The 17,130-nt window shown below is 40.5% G+C and overlaps 1 protein-coding gene across 2 annotated transcripts in view; it reads left to right on the top strand.

Moving 5' to 3' along the window:
- Positions 1-4,498: 4,498 nt before the first annotated feature.
- The window catches only part of IST1 (IST1 factor associated with ESCRT-III), a 34,184-nt gene continuing 21,552 nt past the window's right edge, over positions 4,499-17,130 (top strand). Inside the window, exon 1 of one of the 2 annotated variants that reach the window (XM_037164004.2) lies at positions 4,499-4,769. The gene's annotated coding sequence lies outside the window, so the exon portion shown is untranslated. The remainder of the gene's footprint in view (positions 4,770-17,130) is intronic. The other variant, XM_037163994.2, reaches the window with a different exon arrangement.

The raw sequence follows: 17,130 nt of genomic DNA on the forward strand, positions 1-17,130 counted from the left end.
TAATGCATCTCTCATTTATTGATAAATTCCATGTACATGAATTGAAGGGAAAACTAGTAGGTAATTTATTATGGAAATATGGATACATGGAAGGTATATGTCAGGTGTCTCAAGATCTGGGTACAAGATTTCATCCTGGCTTTTAAACTAATGACCTTAGCTTAGTCACTTTATAGCTCTAAACTCCACTTTCCTCCTGTAATAACTAAAAATCATTTCTGTATCTATAGCTGCATCATAGTAATATGTGAGTCTCAAATTAAGGTAATGTGCTTCTAAGTACCCTGGAAACTGCAAAATGCCAGAGATAGTTAACACTTGTATATAACCCTAATTAACAGTAAGTTCTCTGAAGAATCATTCCATAGATATTCTAAAAGTACTCTTGAATTTTTCTCAGGTCTTAGGAAGACAGAGTCTCAGGGCAGTTTTTAGGGCAAATTACTCTCTGCCCATCATCTTTCCCTCCTCTCTCACATAATGTGTAGTACTTCTTCTACTGCAGGAGTCAGCAAAATTTTTCTGCAAAGTGCCAAATAGTAAATATTTCAGACTTTGTGGACAACGTAGGGTTTTGCCACATATCCCCCCCCCCCTTTCTTTTACAAACCTTTAGTAATGTGAAAACCATTCTTAGTTGGAGGGGCTGTACAAAACAGGCCTGACTGATTTGGGCCTGCAGGCCTGTTATGGACTCATTCTTTTGGGTCCAAGCAGGTTTTAGTTTTAGACACTAGTTATACTCATTTGCACAAAACAGTGTTAATGATTAGTTAACCAAACAAGTATTATATGATACTTTTTATTCTAACGGCAAAACAAGATTTTTAAGCAAAACACTGTGAGTTGGTTTGGTTTTTTTATTATGTTCAGTATCTGAATAAAATTGGTCTCTTTAGGTAGGGACAAAGATACTTTTTTGAATAAGTGGCTGGTTGTGGTACAATTCACATTAAAGTATTAGAGGACAGATAATTACAAAGGGCAGGATACAGGTGATGATCACTGACTCCAAGACAGTGCTGAGCAGAAAGAAATTTTTGTAAATTTTGTCATGTCATTTTTAGCAAGATATGGTCTCAACAACACTTTTCACTTGTCTTTACTCTCATTGTTTAAAACCAAGTTGCAATAATGCCAAGGATTCTAAAAGTTATCTAAACACACGGTGCTACTAGGGCATGGGGAAATGGGAACTCTCATACATTGGTGGTGGTGTTGTAAATTGATACTTCCCCTTTGAAGGGTGATTTGGCACTATCTGTTAATGTTAAAAATATACCTATCCTTTGACCCAGTTCTTCTGCTTCTGGGAATTTACCCAATAACTACAATCCATGCAGACAAATATCTAGTCGTTGCTGCATTGTTTATAGAGTTAAAATATTAGAAATAACCTAAATGCCCATCAATGGAGCAATATGTAAATTTGGAATAATATATTTAAAAAATAATGGCATGGAAAAGTGTCACACAGGTCTTTTATTTTATTATGCTCTTCATATATATTTTCAAATTAGTAAAGACAGTAAACTTTTTGTACTCTTAAAAAACATAATAAAGATATTGAATTCAGTCCCCTTTATTCTCCTTTTAAATTAAATGAAAAATAGAATCAGAATATACTTATTGCTGGACATTGGCTTAGACCAGTGGTTTCTGGGAGAAAACTACCACTTCCCATGTAGATATATAATAGCCTAGTCCATGCACATCCACACACACTTTTTTTCTTTTTAGCTTTTAAAATGTATTTTTAAAATTTTTATTGTTTATACTGTTATAGTTGTTCTGGCTTTTTCTTTCTTTCTCCACCTCCACCCAACTCCACTCTCTCCCATCCCCAAGTCAACCCCCATATTGTCGTCTGTGCCTAGGGGTTGCACATAAACGTTCTTGGTTAATCCCTTCACCATCTTTCATCTTGTCCCCAGGCCCCCTTTCTGGCAGCTGTCAGTCTATTTTATGTATTCATGCTTCTGTTACTATTTTGTTCATAAGTTTATTGTGTTCATTAAATTCCACATATAAGTGAGATCATGTAGTATTTTTCTTTTACTGATTGGCTTAATTCACTTAGCATAATTTCCTTCAGGTTATTTTCTTAAGTATTTGGAAGACAGTTGCAGACACTATGACCTTTCACCGCTACATAGTTCAGTATGCGTCTCAACTCCGTTACAGCTAGTACACCTAGAAAAGTTAACAATAATTTTGTAATATCTAATATTGAGTGCATATTCAAATTTCCAAGTTGTTCCTCCAAATATCTTTTCTTTCTAACCAGGATCCAATTGAGTTTCATGTATTTCATTTGGTTATCTCTTCGGTTTCTTTTAATCTAGAGTCACTTTTCTTATAGAAGATTCCACATTTTACAGTTAAATGATTAATATGTATACTATTTAATTAATATCCCATAACATGGACTTAATTTTAATTTTTTAATATATTTATTTTGGAGAGAGGGAAGGGAAGGAAGAAAGAGAGGAAGAGAAATATCCATGTGTTAGAGAAACATAGATTGGCTGCCTCTTGCACACTCCCAAATTGGGGACCTGGCCCCGCAACCCAGTCATGTGCCCCAGCTGGGAAGCGAACCCGCAGTCCCTTGATTCACAGGCTAGCAGTCAATCCACTGAGCCACACCAGCCAGGACAGGACGTAATTTTTAAAATTCTACTATGTACATTTTTATTGTGATAAAATATAAGTACATTCACATTGTTGTGCAACCATCACCATCACCTACCTCCAGGACTTTTTCATCTTCCCAGAAATGCTGTACCCATTAAACAATGGCTTCCCACTCTTCCCTGCCCCTATCTCCTGTCAATTACCATTCTACTTTCTACCTGAATTTGACCTCTCTAGGTGCTTATGTAAGTGGAATCATACGGTATATGTCTTTTAAATTTTTTTAAATTGATTTTATAGAGAGAGAAGGGGGAGGAGAAAGTGATGGGGGGAGAGGGGGGAGAGAGGAGGGGGGAGAGAGAGAGAGAATGAATTGTTGTTCTGCCCATTCATGCATTCATTGGTTGACTCTTGTATGTGCCCTGACTGGGAATGAAATCTGCAACCTTGGCATATGGGTGTGATGCTCTTATCAACTGAGCTCCCTGGCCAGGACCGGTATATGTCTTTTCATGACTGGTTTATTTCACTTACCATAATGTCTTCCAGGTTCATCCATACTGTAGCATGTGTCAGAATTTCCTTTTTAGGGCTGAATATATTTCATTGTATGTATATACCGTATGTTGTTTATCTATTCATTCTTGATGGACAGTTTGATTGTTTCCACCTTTTGATTGACTATGAACACTTGAAAACCTACCTAAAGGTAGGGAAAATATATTAGTAACTCTCATCCAATTCAACAATTATCAAGATTTTTGCCACAAATTTACCCCTACACAATATCGATGAAAAAAATTTTAAAGGACATTTTCTTATAAAATCTCAATGCTATTTTCATGCTTAAGAAAATAACAATTCTTTGGTTGGTTGCTGTCATGTAATACCTGGTCCATAATCTAATTTTCCCAATTGTCTCAAAAATGTCTTTTAGTTTGAATCGTATCTAGACAAGATCTATACCCATTATATTTCGTTGCTGTGTCTCTGCATCTGTTTAAATTCTAGCAGTTGACCTTCACCTTTTTTTTAATGTCATTTATCTTTCTGCAGAACTTAATTTATATACGCACGCATTTACCGCAATCCCCCCTAGAACCACACACCCATACACACATTTAAAAGGAACCAAACAGTGTGAAATTTTCAGGTTTTGGAGCTTGGTTTTATTTAAAAATACTTTTAGTATTTTAAAGGCACAGTATTTCTAAATTCATGTAAGCCTCATGGTATCGTATAGGTCGAATGCTGTCACATGATCAGACAGCAATTTAGGGAACCACAATTTTGGCCTCGGTAGATGCAGCTTTTACAGGAGGAGGCAGGATTCCCTCCTTCCAGGAGCCAAGAGTCCTGGAAACCCCTTCCAACGCTAAGCTGGAAGAACCGTTTCCAAGTTAAAAACAACAACAAAAAGTAACTAAATAAAAAACTTTCCTTTGAATATAGAGATAAAGTAAATTACCAGAGAATGTGGTGCTAAGGAAACGTATTACTGAATTAAATGATCAGTGCAGATGGAGAGACGGTGGGTGACTATGGGAGGAGGGTGAAGGGTGGGATAAACAGAGGTTGTCAGAGACGGGCCGAAATTTGCTCGACCTTTCCACCCGAAGAAAGCACCCAAGACTCAGAGGTAAAGCCCCCGGGGCAAGTGGAGTCAAGGGACAGAAGAGAGCAAGTCTCTGGAAACAACTACGGGTGTGTGTGACATGCAATACTGGAACCGGTTTTACCAGGGCGTGGAACTCTCCGGAACCAGGCTCCGGCAGAGAACTCTGTCGGAAACCTCCCTGCACCCAGGGCACACGCCCAGTGCACGCCCCCAGCAGGTGATTCACCTAGCGTGACTCAGGGCGGAAGTCTCTGCCGCGGAAAGTAGTCCCGGACCACGCAGGTTCCAAAGGGCGGAGGGAATGAGAGGGAGAGGAAGCTCGGAATTTCCTGGAGCATGAGTCCCAGGAGCGGCAGCCGCTTAGCCAATCCCTGGAAAGGAGAGCATTGTCAGCTCGGCCCGCAGATCCCTCCGCTCGCGTTCGCCGTGCTGAGGCCGAGGGGGCCGCCATTTTGGATGCTTAGTCTTGGTTCGAGAATCTGTTTCTGCTGTTTGCACGCCTGGATTTGGCCAGGTGAGTGTGGCACCCTCAGCGTCAAGGGTCTTTTCTACCATCTTCACCCTGCGGCTCAAATGTAGAAGTCTCTAACCCGGGGTACATGGCAGGTGAAGACAAAAGGAAGGGTCCTGGTTGTGGGGGGGTCAGGCCGCAGGGGCTGAGGCGCTGGAGGCCGCCTAGGGCCGGGGGCGTGACACGGTCGTAAGCAGCTTGGAGGTGACTGATCCAAGTTATTTGAACCCGTCAAACTTTCCTAATGTTTTCCCGGTCCCGAGGTGTCTTTTCTCTGGGGTGGAAACGCCTCAGCTACGGCCCCAGTCGGTGAAAGGGCTCGGGCTGCATTTTGAACTCCGAAAAGCGAAGCCGCTGCCCCTCCTCTTTGGCCCAGAAAGACTTCGGGAAGGTTGTGTCTCCAGTGTCCGGAAGGGTCTCTTCGCCTCCGAGTCCCGCGGCCTTCTGGACTGCGTCCTGCGCGGCCCGGAGGTGGGGCTCCTTGGGCTGAAGGAAACAGCGGCCTCAGCCCCTTTTCGCAGACTCCTGCCTGTCTGATGAGAGACCCTGTGAGGAGCCCATGGCCCTGTCCTTGCCCCTCTCCTCTTTGTGTACTCAGTGTTCCCCTCCCGGGTGCTGGAGGTGGGAACCTTGAACTCCACCAGCGCAAACTTTCCCAGGGATGGGGGAAAGACTCAAGAGCGTCTGTTTAGTAGGTACTAGGGAAGGCACAAGAGAGACACTTTCACTCTCTTTAGTAGTAAAGTTATAATTAAGAGCCGGAAGTAACTTCTTGAGGATTGTAATTTTCCTGTTATGCCGATGTATTTATTATTTTTTAACTTTGTATTGCGAAAATTTTATTTTTTGAAAAATTTTTATTCATTTATTTTTAGAGACAAGAGAAGGGAGGGAGAAAGAAGGAGAGAGAAACAACAATGTGTGGTTGCCTCTCGCAGGCACTGGGGACATGGCCTGCAACCCAGGCAGGTGCCCTGACTGGGAATCTAATGGGTGACCCTTTGGTTCGCAGGCAGGCACTGAGCCACACCAGCCAGGGCAGATGTTAGCATTAATTTTAAAGGCACCCAGTTTAAGTCCTCTCACTTTTAAAGTTGTGTTACTGGTTTGTCCAAATTACTTGTTTTCATTTTTTCTCTTTACCTCTGTCTTTGGCTTCTAAATGATCAGAACTCCAGAATTCCCAACTCTGGTTTACTTAATTTAAGCTCTCATTCCTGTAAAGTCAGTCCCAATTATATGCAGCCTGTTCGGATTTAAAAATAAAACTACAATATGGAGTGTAGTCTAATGGAATAACTTCAAGAACAGGGAAAGTAGTAAGCACATAAATACTAATTTCAGCATTATTACATTATGGCAAATGTCAAAAGGTTGGGAAATTAATATGAAAATTATTACTCTGGAATATTAGGCAGCCATTAAAATAGTTTATAAAGATTGTAACAGTCTTTATACAATACTAAGTAGTAGAAGGATTCAGTGGTGCTCAGAGTCCATGATTTCAGCTTTGTAAATACATGCCTTAAAAACTCTTGGTAAAAACTATACTTAATTAATTTTCTGCAGTTTTTAAAATAACTATTGAGAAACAAATTAAGAATACTTTCATAATGCCTACACATTTCAGATTTATAGCGCTTTCCATAAAATCTTGATGGTCTCTGAATTATGAAGCCTGTACTTGCGAGTTACACATGATGCTACCGGTTTTGTGGTGTTTTTTTTTTCATTTAAAAATTTTTTCTATCTTGATTAGTTTGATTAATAAGGATCTGATGACGGTTTACAGCACAGGTGGCAAACACAAGGCCCTCGGGCTGAATCCAGCCCTCCACGTTGTTATGTCCGGCCCTGCACTTTGTTTCTGCCAGGTGGTAGTACTGAGCTCCTTGCCCCTAGTTAAGGAGTAGTTCCATTTATAAATGGGTGGGGGGTGCAGGGTGGAGGGGAATGAAGGGGGGGAATAGAACAACTGTAATGGCATAATCAATAAAATAAAAATTAAAAAATGAAAAAAAAAGGCTCTTGGACCTAAGTGATTAAAAGAGGGCCTAGATGAGTTTGTTCTAATGTTAGGATTGGGGTAAAGGGAGGGATTGGAAAAAACCAAGAAGGGCACATCAGACTGTTGACTAATGTGAAACATAATGGTGTTTCACTAATAAAAATAGTAAAGTATGTAAACAAGATAGAATACTGAGAACTAGTTCTGCAGTCAGTAGTTCATAATCCTTTTATAACATTTATGTGAGAGTTGTGTATGTGTCTTAAAGTTGTTTTTATGCCACCCGGTTAGATTTTGAGCTTGAAGTGCTACAGTCATTTAAATGCCTCCTCTATGGTGAACTTTGCACAGTATTTGGTAGATTAGCACTGAAGTGTTTGTGGAGTGAGTGAATGATGGTAAAGATACTGGGGCAATTGGACAATAGGTAATTAGACAGTGAGGTAATTGGACAATATTATTATGTGAGATGTGTATAAATTCATCTTTGCATATATTCGTGTGCTTGTTTTATGTATACAAGGTGGGGCAAAGTAGGTTTACAATGGAATATGCAAAGGGGTTTATTCTTGTATTATTATTTATTATTGTATTGTTTCCCATATGAACAGCTATAAACCTGCTTTTGCCCTACCCTGTAGAGATATTTGTTTATAAAGCAGTAACAGTTGACCATAATATTTTATTTACTTTTAGGTTATTCCTAAAATTAATATTCCTAATCATGTAAGCTACAAAGTTTGTTAGTTTTGGAAACACAGATTCAAATCCTGAAATGGTAATTAAATTGATCTTTTGTATTAATCTAACCTTGGGCTAATGATTTAGTTCATATATTGGTAATTATTTAGGACATGTCCTTATTATCTCTAGTTTCGTGTCATTTTCTTTAATTAGTTTTTTAGAATAGGAATCCATTTTCTGAACATTGAAAATCATCAACACTTAACAAAAGACTGGCAAATTCCTATTTCCTTTCTTTAAATTTAGAACAAACGATAAGTTAGTTGAATTTTTTAAAGTTACTTTTAATTAAATTTCCTGCTGATTAACAATGAACAGCAGCTTTGTACAAAGCACTGTGGTAGGCAGTGTGGGAATAGCAATGAAACCTATACTGATTGTATGCAGGAGCTATATGGATTGTGTACAGTTGAAATCCTTCAGTATGGTTGAAACAGGTTAATAATCAAAAAGTTAAAGTGGGGGAAGGATGCAAAGCATACCTTAGACATTTTATTTTAACCTAAAGCACATAATAGTACATCTATCAGCTCATCTTTAGATGATGAGAGAGACTTTTTGAATATGGCTCTGTTGACTGAATTTATTTTTTACTTTTTATTTTTTGGAATTCAAAAGCATTTTATTGATTATGCTGTTACAGTTCTAATTTTTTCCCCTTTGCTCACTCCCACCTGCATCCCCCATTCCCCGAGGCAATCCTCATACCTTTTTTCATGTTCATGGGTCATGCATATAAGTTCTTTGGCTACTCCATTTTCCAGACTGTACTTTACATCCTATGGCTATTTTGTAACTACATGTTTGATTTTTTTTTTAAGATTTTATTTATTTTTTGGAGAGAGGGGAAGGAAAGGAGAAAGAGAGGGGGAGAAACATTCCTGTGTGGTTGCCTCTCATGCGTCCCCTACTGGGGACCTGGCCTGCAACCCAGGCATGTGCCCTGAGTGGGGATGGAACCAGTAACCCTTTGGTTCACAGGCCCCTGCTCAGTCAGTCCACTGAGCCACACCAGCCAGGGCCCTATATGATCCTCTCACCTCTTCACCCATTCCCCCACGACCTCTCCCATCTGGAAACCATCAAAATGCTCTCCATATCCACGATTCTGTCTCTGTTCTTGTTTGCTTAGTTTGTTTTTCTGATTCAGTTATTGATGGCTATATGTTTATTGCCATTTTATTGTTAATAATTTTCATCTTTTTCTTAAATAAGTCCCTTTAACAATTCACATATTAATGGTTTGGTGATGGTGAACTTCTTTAGTTTTTTTTTTTTGTCTGGGAAGTTTTTTATCTGCTCTCCAATTCTAAGTGGTAGCTTTACTGAGTAGAGCAATCTTGGCTATAGGTCCACTTTTTTCATGACTTTGAATATTTATTGTCAGCGCCTTGCCTGTAAAATTTCTTTTGAGAAATTAGTTGACAGTCTTATGGGGGTTTCCCTGTAGGTAACTAACTGCTTTTCTCTTACTGCTTTTAAGATTTTCTCTTTATCTTTAACCTTTGGCATTTTAATTATGTTGTTTCCTGGTGAGGCCCTGTTTGTTTTCATCTTGTTTGGGACTCTCTGTGCTTCCTGGATTTGCTGTCTATTTCCTTCATCAAATTCGGGGAGTTTTTTCTCATTATTTTTTCAAATAGATTTCCAATTTCTTGCTCTTTCTCTTCTCCTTTTGGCACCCCTATGATGTGAATGTTCGAATCCTGGAAGTTTTCCCAGAGGCTCCTTACACTGTCCTTGTTTTTTGGATAATTTTTTTCTTTTTGTTGTTCTGACTGTTTTTTTGCTTTCTTATGTTCCCTGTCATTGATCTGATTCTCACCTTCATCTACTGTACTGTTGATTCCCTGTAAATTGTTCTTTATTTCCATTAGTATTTCTGCCTGGATTCTTTTTATGTTATTGAGGTACTAAGTTCCATAAGCATCCTTATTAACGAGTGTTTTAAATCCTGCATCTGAAAGATTGCTTGTCTCCATTTTGTTTAGTTCTTTTTCATTCATTTGGGCATGTTTCTTTGTCTCCTTGTTTTGGCAGTCTCCCTGTGTTTGTTTGTGTGAATTAGGTAGAGGGGCTATGACTTTCTGATTAGGTGGTAGTGTGGCCTAATGTAGTGGGTGTTCTGTAAGATCTGGTGGCACAGCCTCTTCTGTCACTCAAGCTGGGTACTCGAGGTGTACCCTCTATGTGGGCCGAGTACACCCTCTTGTAGTTGAGCCTTGGTTGCTGTTGGCAGGTCAGTGGGAGGGGTTTACCCACGACAGTCAGCTGTAAGGACTGGCTGTGACCACTGACCACCAACCTCCACCCTTTGTGGAGTAGCTGCTCTGCTGTGCAGGGGCAGGATGATGGTGCTTCAGCATGGTCTGTAGCTATCCACTTGTGCACAGGCTCTGGGATTTTCCAGGTGGTGCAGGCCAGGGATAGCCCCCATCTGTGTTATGCCTGGGGTCACCAAGCATAAGTTATAAAGCATGCTGCAGATGGCCGAAACTTGTGCCGGGCTTGGAGATTCTTGGGTGAAGCTAAACTGTGAATCTAGACTGGCTGCTGTTACTGCTGGGCCTGTGGCTACTTAGCCAGAGGTACAGGGGCTGACCTCAGCATTGATGTGTGTTGATTGTTTTCCCTGTGGATTAACTTTCCTTGTTTGGTGTATTTCACCCACTCTCTCTCCTTTTTGCTGCTCTTCAAGTTGGGGTAGAGAACTTCTCTTGGTGCTTTTTCTTTTCGTGGCAATGCGTATTTTGGGTGTTGGGTTGCCTTGCTGAGGCTGGCTCTTGCTTGTTTGAGAGGATTTAGACATGAAGCCTGAACTGAGACCAGCCATTCATACGGAAAAGCCACAGTTAACAGCTTGGGTTGGCCATAAGTTGGGTGGGGTGGTGCCTCAGGGATTTGCTAGGGCAGAGCAAGTCCTGTGAGCCAGGTTGATGGAATATCAGATATGGTGCCCACCTGCGGGTTCTGTGGCTCTGTTGGGGGAGGGCTCAGAGAAGGAACAGTGGCCTCTGCCCACTTTTCTGTCTGGGAGAAAGTTGTCCTCTAGCACTTGCTCTGCTGCCAGACACTTCTCTTCCCCTATGCCACTGCTGCCTTTCTCAGAGGGATTGAGTCTGAGTTAGTCTGTGTGTGGGCTCTTTAAGAGGAACTGCTTGGGAATCCATAGTTTGGTTTTTTTCCATCAACTAAGACTCTGCTGGTTTTTACAGCCAGAAGTTGTGCAGGCTTATCTCCTGGCACTAGAACCAGGCTGGGGTACCTTGTGTGGGGCTGGAGCCCCTTGTTCCCACAATACCACTCTTGAATTTTTTATCCATCACATGTGGATGTAGGACCAGCCTACATCACGTCTGCCAGTCTCCTACTTGTCCGGATGGATGTGGTTTCCTTAGTTCTGTACTTGTCAGACTTCGTTTAACTTGATTTCTGATGGTTCTTAATGATGGTTATTCTGTAGTATAGTTGTAATTCTGATGTGGTTGTGTGAGGAGGTGAGATGTGTTTACCTATAGCCTTCATCTTCTAATCTACCTTAATTGACAAATATTTATACAGTGCTTATTGTGTGCATATAACACTTTCTGTGCACCAGGAACTGTTGTAAATTTAAAAAATTTTTTAAATTTATTGATTGATTTTTAGAGAGAGAGGGAGGGGAAGAGAAAGAGAAATATCTGTTTGTTTTTCCACTTCTTTATTACATTCATAGAGTGATTTTTGTATGTGCCCTGATTGGGGATTGAACTCACAATCTTGGCATATCAGGTTGATGCTATAGCCAACTGAGCTATCAGCCAGGGCTTTCTAAATTATTTAGACTTTCTATTTTTTTTAAGTTCTCATACCAGCTTATGACTTGCGATGGTTCGTGTATGTTGGTGCTGATTTTTCTTAAATGTTTGATAGAATTTCCCTAAAAGTTTGATGGAGAAGCTACTGGGGCCTGGATTTTCTTTTGGAACTGTTCTTAATTTTCAGTTCAGTTTTTGTAAGATATGGGCAATTACATTTTATATTTCTCTGTATGAATTTTAATAAATTGAGTTTCTAAGAGATTTGTCCTTTTTTGTTTTTGTTGAACTTATAGATATAAGTTGGTAATAATGTCCCCTTTTATTTATTTTATTTATTTATTTTTAAGATTTTTTATTTACCTTTAGAGAGGGGGAGGGAGAGAAACATCAACATACAGTTGCTTCTCATATGCCCCCTACTGGAAACCTGGCCTGCAACCCAGGCGTGCACCCTGTGACTGGGAATCAAACCAGTGACCCTTTGCTTTACGGACTGGTGCTCAGTCCACTGAGCCACACCAGCCAGGGCAATAACGTCTCCTTTTACTATGTGTAGGATCTGTAGTGATCTTTATTATTTCTGAAACTGATGAATTGTGGGTTTGCGGGGTTTTTTAATACCCAGTGCTTCTGGTGTTATCTAACCAGAGCACTGGTTTTTTTTTTTTTTTTTCCTTCTTATGGAATTTATTGGGGTGACACAGGTTAATAATACAGGTTTCAAGGTGCACAATTCTTTAGATACAGCACATCATTTGGATGCTGTAGTGTGTGTTCACCCCAAGTCAAGTCTCCATCCATAACCAGTTTTATCCCCCCATCCCCTCTGCTACCTCCCCTGCCTCCCCTTCCTTTCCTGGTAGTTACTGCACTGTCATCCATGTCCATGGGTTTGTGGAGGTTTTTTGGTCAGATTTATCAACAATATTTTTTATTATTTCAAAGATTCAGCATTTGGTTTTGTTGATTTTGCTTTGTTTTTACTCTCCTGTTTCATAGGATTTTGCCTTGTTTTTATGACTTCTTGCTTTAGGTTAATTTTCCTCTTTTTTATGGTTCTTTCTGGTGGAAGTTTATGTGATTATATTTATAGGTGATGCTTTAAAGTCTTTATCAGTTAATTCCAGCATCTGTGTGACCTCAGCATTGATGTGTGTTGATTGTTTTCCCTGTGGGTTGACTTTCCTTGTTGTATTTCACCCACTCTCTCTCCTTTTTGCTGCTCTTCAGGTTGGGGTAGAGAACTTCTCTTGGTGTTCTTTCTTTTTGTGGCAATGCATATTTTGAGTGTTGGGTTGCCTTGCTTCTCAGGCCAGGCAATATCAGAGGGAAGAAAGTGGTAAACTCACTGCTACTTTATTGGTACCTCAGATTTTGGTCTTTCCCAACTAGCTGCTATTGTTTACTTTTTACAGTGCTCAGATAGCTGCTCCATACACTCTGTTCAGGTTTTATAGTTTCATTTTGTGGGTGTGACACTGAACCTGGAACCCTGTTCCTTTTTTGCTTCTGCTTTTAAGGACTAACCAAGCTTTAAATATAGCTTATTCAGAAATTCTGACTGCTGTGTAGTATTCTGTCATGTGCTTTTGTCGCATTTTACTTATCTTCTTGTAATGGACAATTAGCAAAAATGTCTCCACCTCCTTACAATCACAGACTGCATGTGTCTTCCAGGAATGGGATTGCTGGATCTAAGGTATATGCATATATTTACTTGATACATTAAGGCATAGATTTACCAAATACTAATAGACTAGTAATGTTAGAATGCATAAATAGAGCCTAGACTCATAGACTAATTCAGTTTTTGCCATGTCCTCTTCCAACCATGTTTTCTGACAAGGTCCGGACATGGAGGAGTCGAGTTCAAGGAATTTGTCTCCCCGGAGGAGAACGTGGCATCCAAAATGGGTTAACAATTGGCTGTTTTATTTTAATTATTTTACTCTTGCTACTGAATATAGACATTGTACTGTACTTACTTATTCCTGTGAAAATCACCCAAGAGGAAGGGACAGTTCAGGGGAAAACGTTAGTATTCCCCACGGAACTGCCTGAAAGGATGGAAAAATCTCCACAGATTCCCCTCTCCCTTATACAGGGGAGTACAACAGCCAGGGTAATATAATTGTTAACCATAAGGGAAAACATATCAAGTTGTATAAATTACCCTAGTTTGAGCAACTTAAAGCGATCAGGACCGCCATGGTGTACCAGAAATAAGAAAAACAAGTTAGATCTCTTAAATCAACAGTTAAAGCCAGTTAATAAAGAACCAGATTATTGTTGTAAACACAGGTCGTGCTGCCAACAGTTGAGGAAATGGAAGAACAGATTAGAAAGACTTTCCCATGACTGTTCCTTACCCACAGATACAAAGGGTCTTCCAAGAAAACAAGTAAAAGCTATATAGACTCCTACCCCACAGCCCAGGGATACGTTTGGGACGCATCTGCAAGGCAGAGGCAACTGTGGCAGGATTTCCTGTTTATCTCTCCTTACATGTTTGTTTGGGTGATCAAAAGGTGGTGGGATTGGTAGATACTTGTATTTCAGGTTCATTGATTCACATAATTCCAATGAAGTTGTACGAAATAATTTCTTGACCAGAAGACAAAGTTCCCTCTAATGAAATAGTCCCTGAATGTTTAAAAGTTGTTGGAGTAACAGTCCCTCCTTTACCTTGAATAGGAATATATATCAATTAGACAGGCAAAGAAATAAGAAAAGCTGGTTAGAAACGGTTACTAGGGAGTCAGAGTTTATAGTACACAGAGAAACATTTTAGACAGAAAAAATAGCCTTATAATCACAAAAGCCTTATAATAAATTTCCTAACCTCTGCTTGGTCTAGTGTACCTTTTGCCCCATGCCAAATTCTAAGACCTTTAATAAACAATACGATACTCAAATTCTGTACATACAGCTATTTTTATTTATTTTTTATTTTTTTATTTTTAAATTTATTTTTTTATTGATTATACTGTTACAGTTGTTCTATTCCCCCCTTCATTCCCCTCCACCCTCCCCCCGTCCCCACCATTACCCCCCCTTTAGTTTATGACCATGTGTCTCAAGTTCTTTGGATTCTATATTTCCCATACTATTCTTGCCCCCCATCTATTTTCTATCTACTGTCTATGCTACTTATTTTCTGTACCTTCTCCCCCCTTCTCCTCCTCCCACTCCCCTGTTACTAACCCTCCTTGAGATCTTCATTTCTACGTTTCCACTCCTGATCTAGCTGTCCTTTTAGTTTGCTTTCGTTTTAGGTGTGGTTGTTAATAACTGTGAGTTTGCTGTCCTTTCACTGTTCATGTTTTTTTAACTTCTTTTTCTTAGGTAAGTCCCTTTAACATTTCATAAATAAGGGCTTGGTGATGATGAACTCCTTTAACTTGACCTTATCTGAGAAGCACCTTATCTGTCCTTCCATTTTAAATGAAAGCTTTGCTGGATAGAGCAATCTTGGTTGTAGGTCTTTGGATTTCATGACTTGGAATACCTCTTTCCAGCCCTTTCTTGCCTGTAAGGTCTCTCTTTTTTTTTTTTTTTTTTTTTTTTTTTAAAGATTTTATTCATTTGTCTCTAGAGGGGAAGGGAAGGAGAGAGGGAGAGAAACGTCAATGTATGGTTGTGTCTCATGCATCCCCTGCTGGGAACTGGCCCGAAACCTAGGCATGTGCTCTGACTGGGAATCGAACCCCAGTTGTTTGGTCCGCAGGCTCGCGCTCAATCCACTGAGCCACACCAGCCAGGGCTGTAAGGTCTCTTTTGAGAAATCTGCTGACAGTCTGATGGGAACTCCTTTGTAGGTGACTGTCCCCTTAGCTCTTGCTGCTTCTAGGATTCTCTCCTTCATTTGAATCTTGGCTAATGTAATTATGTGCCTTGGTGTGTTCCTTGTTGGGTCCAACTTCTTTGGGACTCTCTGAGCTCCCTGGATTTCCTGGAAGTCTATTTCCTTTGCCAGATTGGGGAAATTCTCCTTTATTATTTGTTCAAATAAGTTTTCCACTGGTGGCTGTTCCTTTCCCCCTTCTGGTACCCCTATAATTCGGATGTTGGAGCGTTTAAAGATGTCCTGGAGGTTCCTAAGATTCTCCTCATTTCTTTGAATTCTTGCTTCTTGACTCTTTTCTGTTTGGCCATTATTTGCTTTCTTCTGGTCCACTCCATTGATTTGAATCCCAGTTTCCTTTTCATTGCTATTGGTGTCCTGTGCAATTCCATTCATTTCAATTAGTTTCGCCTTCATATATTTGTCTAATTTGTGGCTATAATCAACCAGTTCTGTGAGGATCCTGATCACCAGTGTTTTAAACTGTGTATCTGAGAGTTTTGCTATTTCTTCATCGCTTAGATTTATAGGCTCTGGGGCTTTGAGATCTTCTTGAGCCATTTTTGGTCTGTTTGCGCCCGTTAAGTCTGAGGAGAGGAGCCTTGGACTCCCAGGTTGCTGGTTTGTGATGCTGTATGTGGAGGTGTGGTCAGAGCGGGGAAGTGGCGGCCCCCTCTGCAGTTTCTTGCAGCTGCGTGATGCACAGAACCTTATGTTGTTCACCTGGGGAGGTGAACAACACCTCCACTTAAGTGGCCCTTAAGGAGGGCCACTTAAGTCGCTGGATTATGACGCTGTATGTGGAGGCGGGGTTGGAGCAGGGAAATGGCAGCGCCCTCCACTTGCCGCGGGGGCTGCTGGCTCTCGTCCAATCGCCCACTCCCTTGCTTGTCTATCCACACACGAATGGCGCGACCACAGTCAACCCGCAGCCCTGCTCCCTCGCTGTTTCCCTGCGATTGTTTGCTGAGTTGCCCACCAGGTCCAACCCTGCGCGTGGATTCCGTGGGCCTGAGTCCATCTGACCGAGTTTTCCTATGCTACCCCGCTCTGCCAGCTGCTGGTTTCGCCCCTCTTGCCGGTCAGGCTGAAGAATTTGTTGTTATCAGACTTCCGAAAAGTTCAATTTTCTGTGTTCTGGCTGTGTTTTCTGTTGCTATTATTTAGTTGTCTCTAAACTTGGTTGTGTGAGGAAGCACGGCGTCTCTAGCTATGCCTCCATCTTGGCGGAAGTCCTCCACTCCCCATACAGCTATTTTTAATTGTCTGATTTATGGCTCTCCTGGTCAAAAAAAATCTTTGTTTATTATAACTGAATTTGTGGGAACTTTCGTATCTTTCCTGGTTACCTTTGTATTGATTTTTTGCTTAACTGATCATACTGTGCTGCAAATGTTAATCACTACCTAAAATGAAAATTTAAACACCTGCTTATACTTGCAATAAACAGAACAGAGCTTCACTGTCCTTTGAGGCATGTTGTTGTCTGTTACCTATCGCCAACTCCTTACCCAGCTTTGGGAATCCCTGGACCCTGCTGTGGCTGGTCCGTGGCAAGTTTTTAAAAGGAAGAAATCTTGTCACATGTTATGACATTGGACTGTTAAGACTAGACTAATACTAATATTCATATGTGTGTGTACCATTTGTCAATGGACATTTGGGTTGCTTCCACCTCTCAGCTGTAGTGAATAATGCTGCTATGAACATAGATGTGCAAATATTTCTTCGTGACCCTGCTTTCAGTTCTTCTGGATATATAACCAGAAATGGGATTGCTGGATCATATGATAGCTTTGTTTTTAGTTTTTGAGGAACCTCCATAACTTTTTCATAGTGATTACCATTTTATAATACCATCAGTGCACAAGGCCTGTAGTTTTTCACAGCCTGTGAGCACTAGTTATTTTCTGTTTTTTTTTTTTAAATAGTAAGCATCCTAATGGGTGTGAGGTGTGATATCTCATA

This window comes from Artibeus jamaicensis, unplaced genomic scaffold, assembly GCF_021234435.1.
Source record: "Artibeus jamaicensis isolate MK-2021 breed Jamaican fruit bat unplaced genomic scaffold, CSHL_Jam_final contig_464, whole genome shotgun sequence".
NCBI classification, from domain to species: Eukaryota; Metazoa; Chordata; class Mammalia; order Chiroptera; family Phyllostomidae; genus Artibeus; species Artibeus jamaicensis.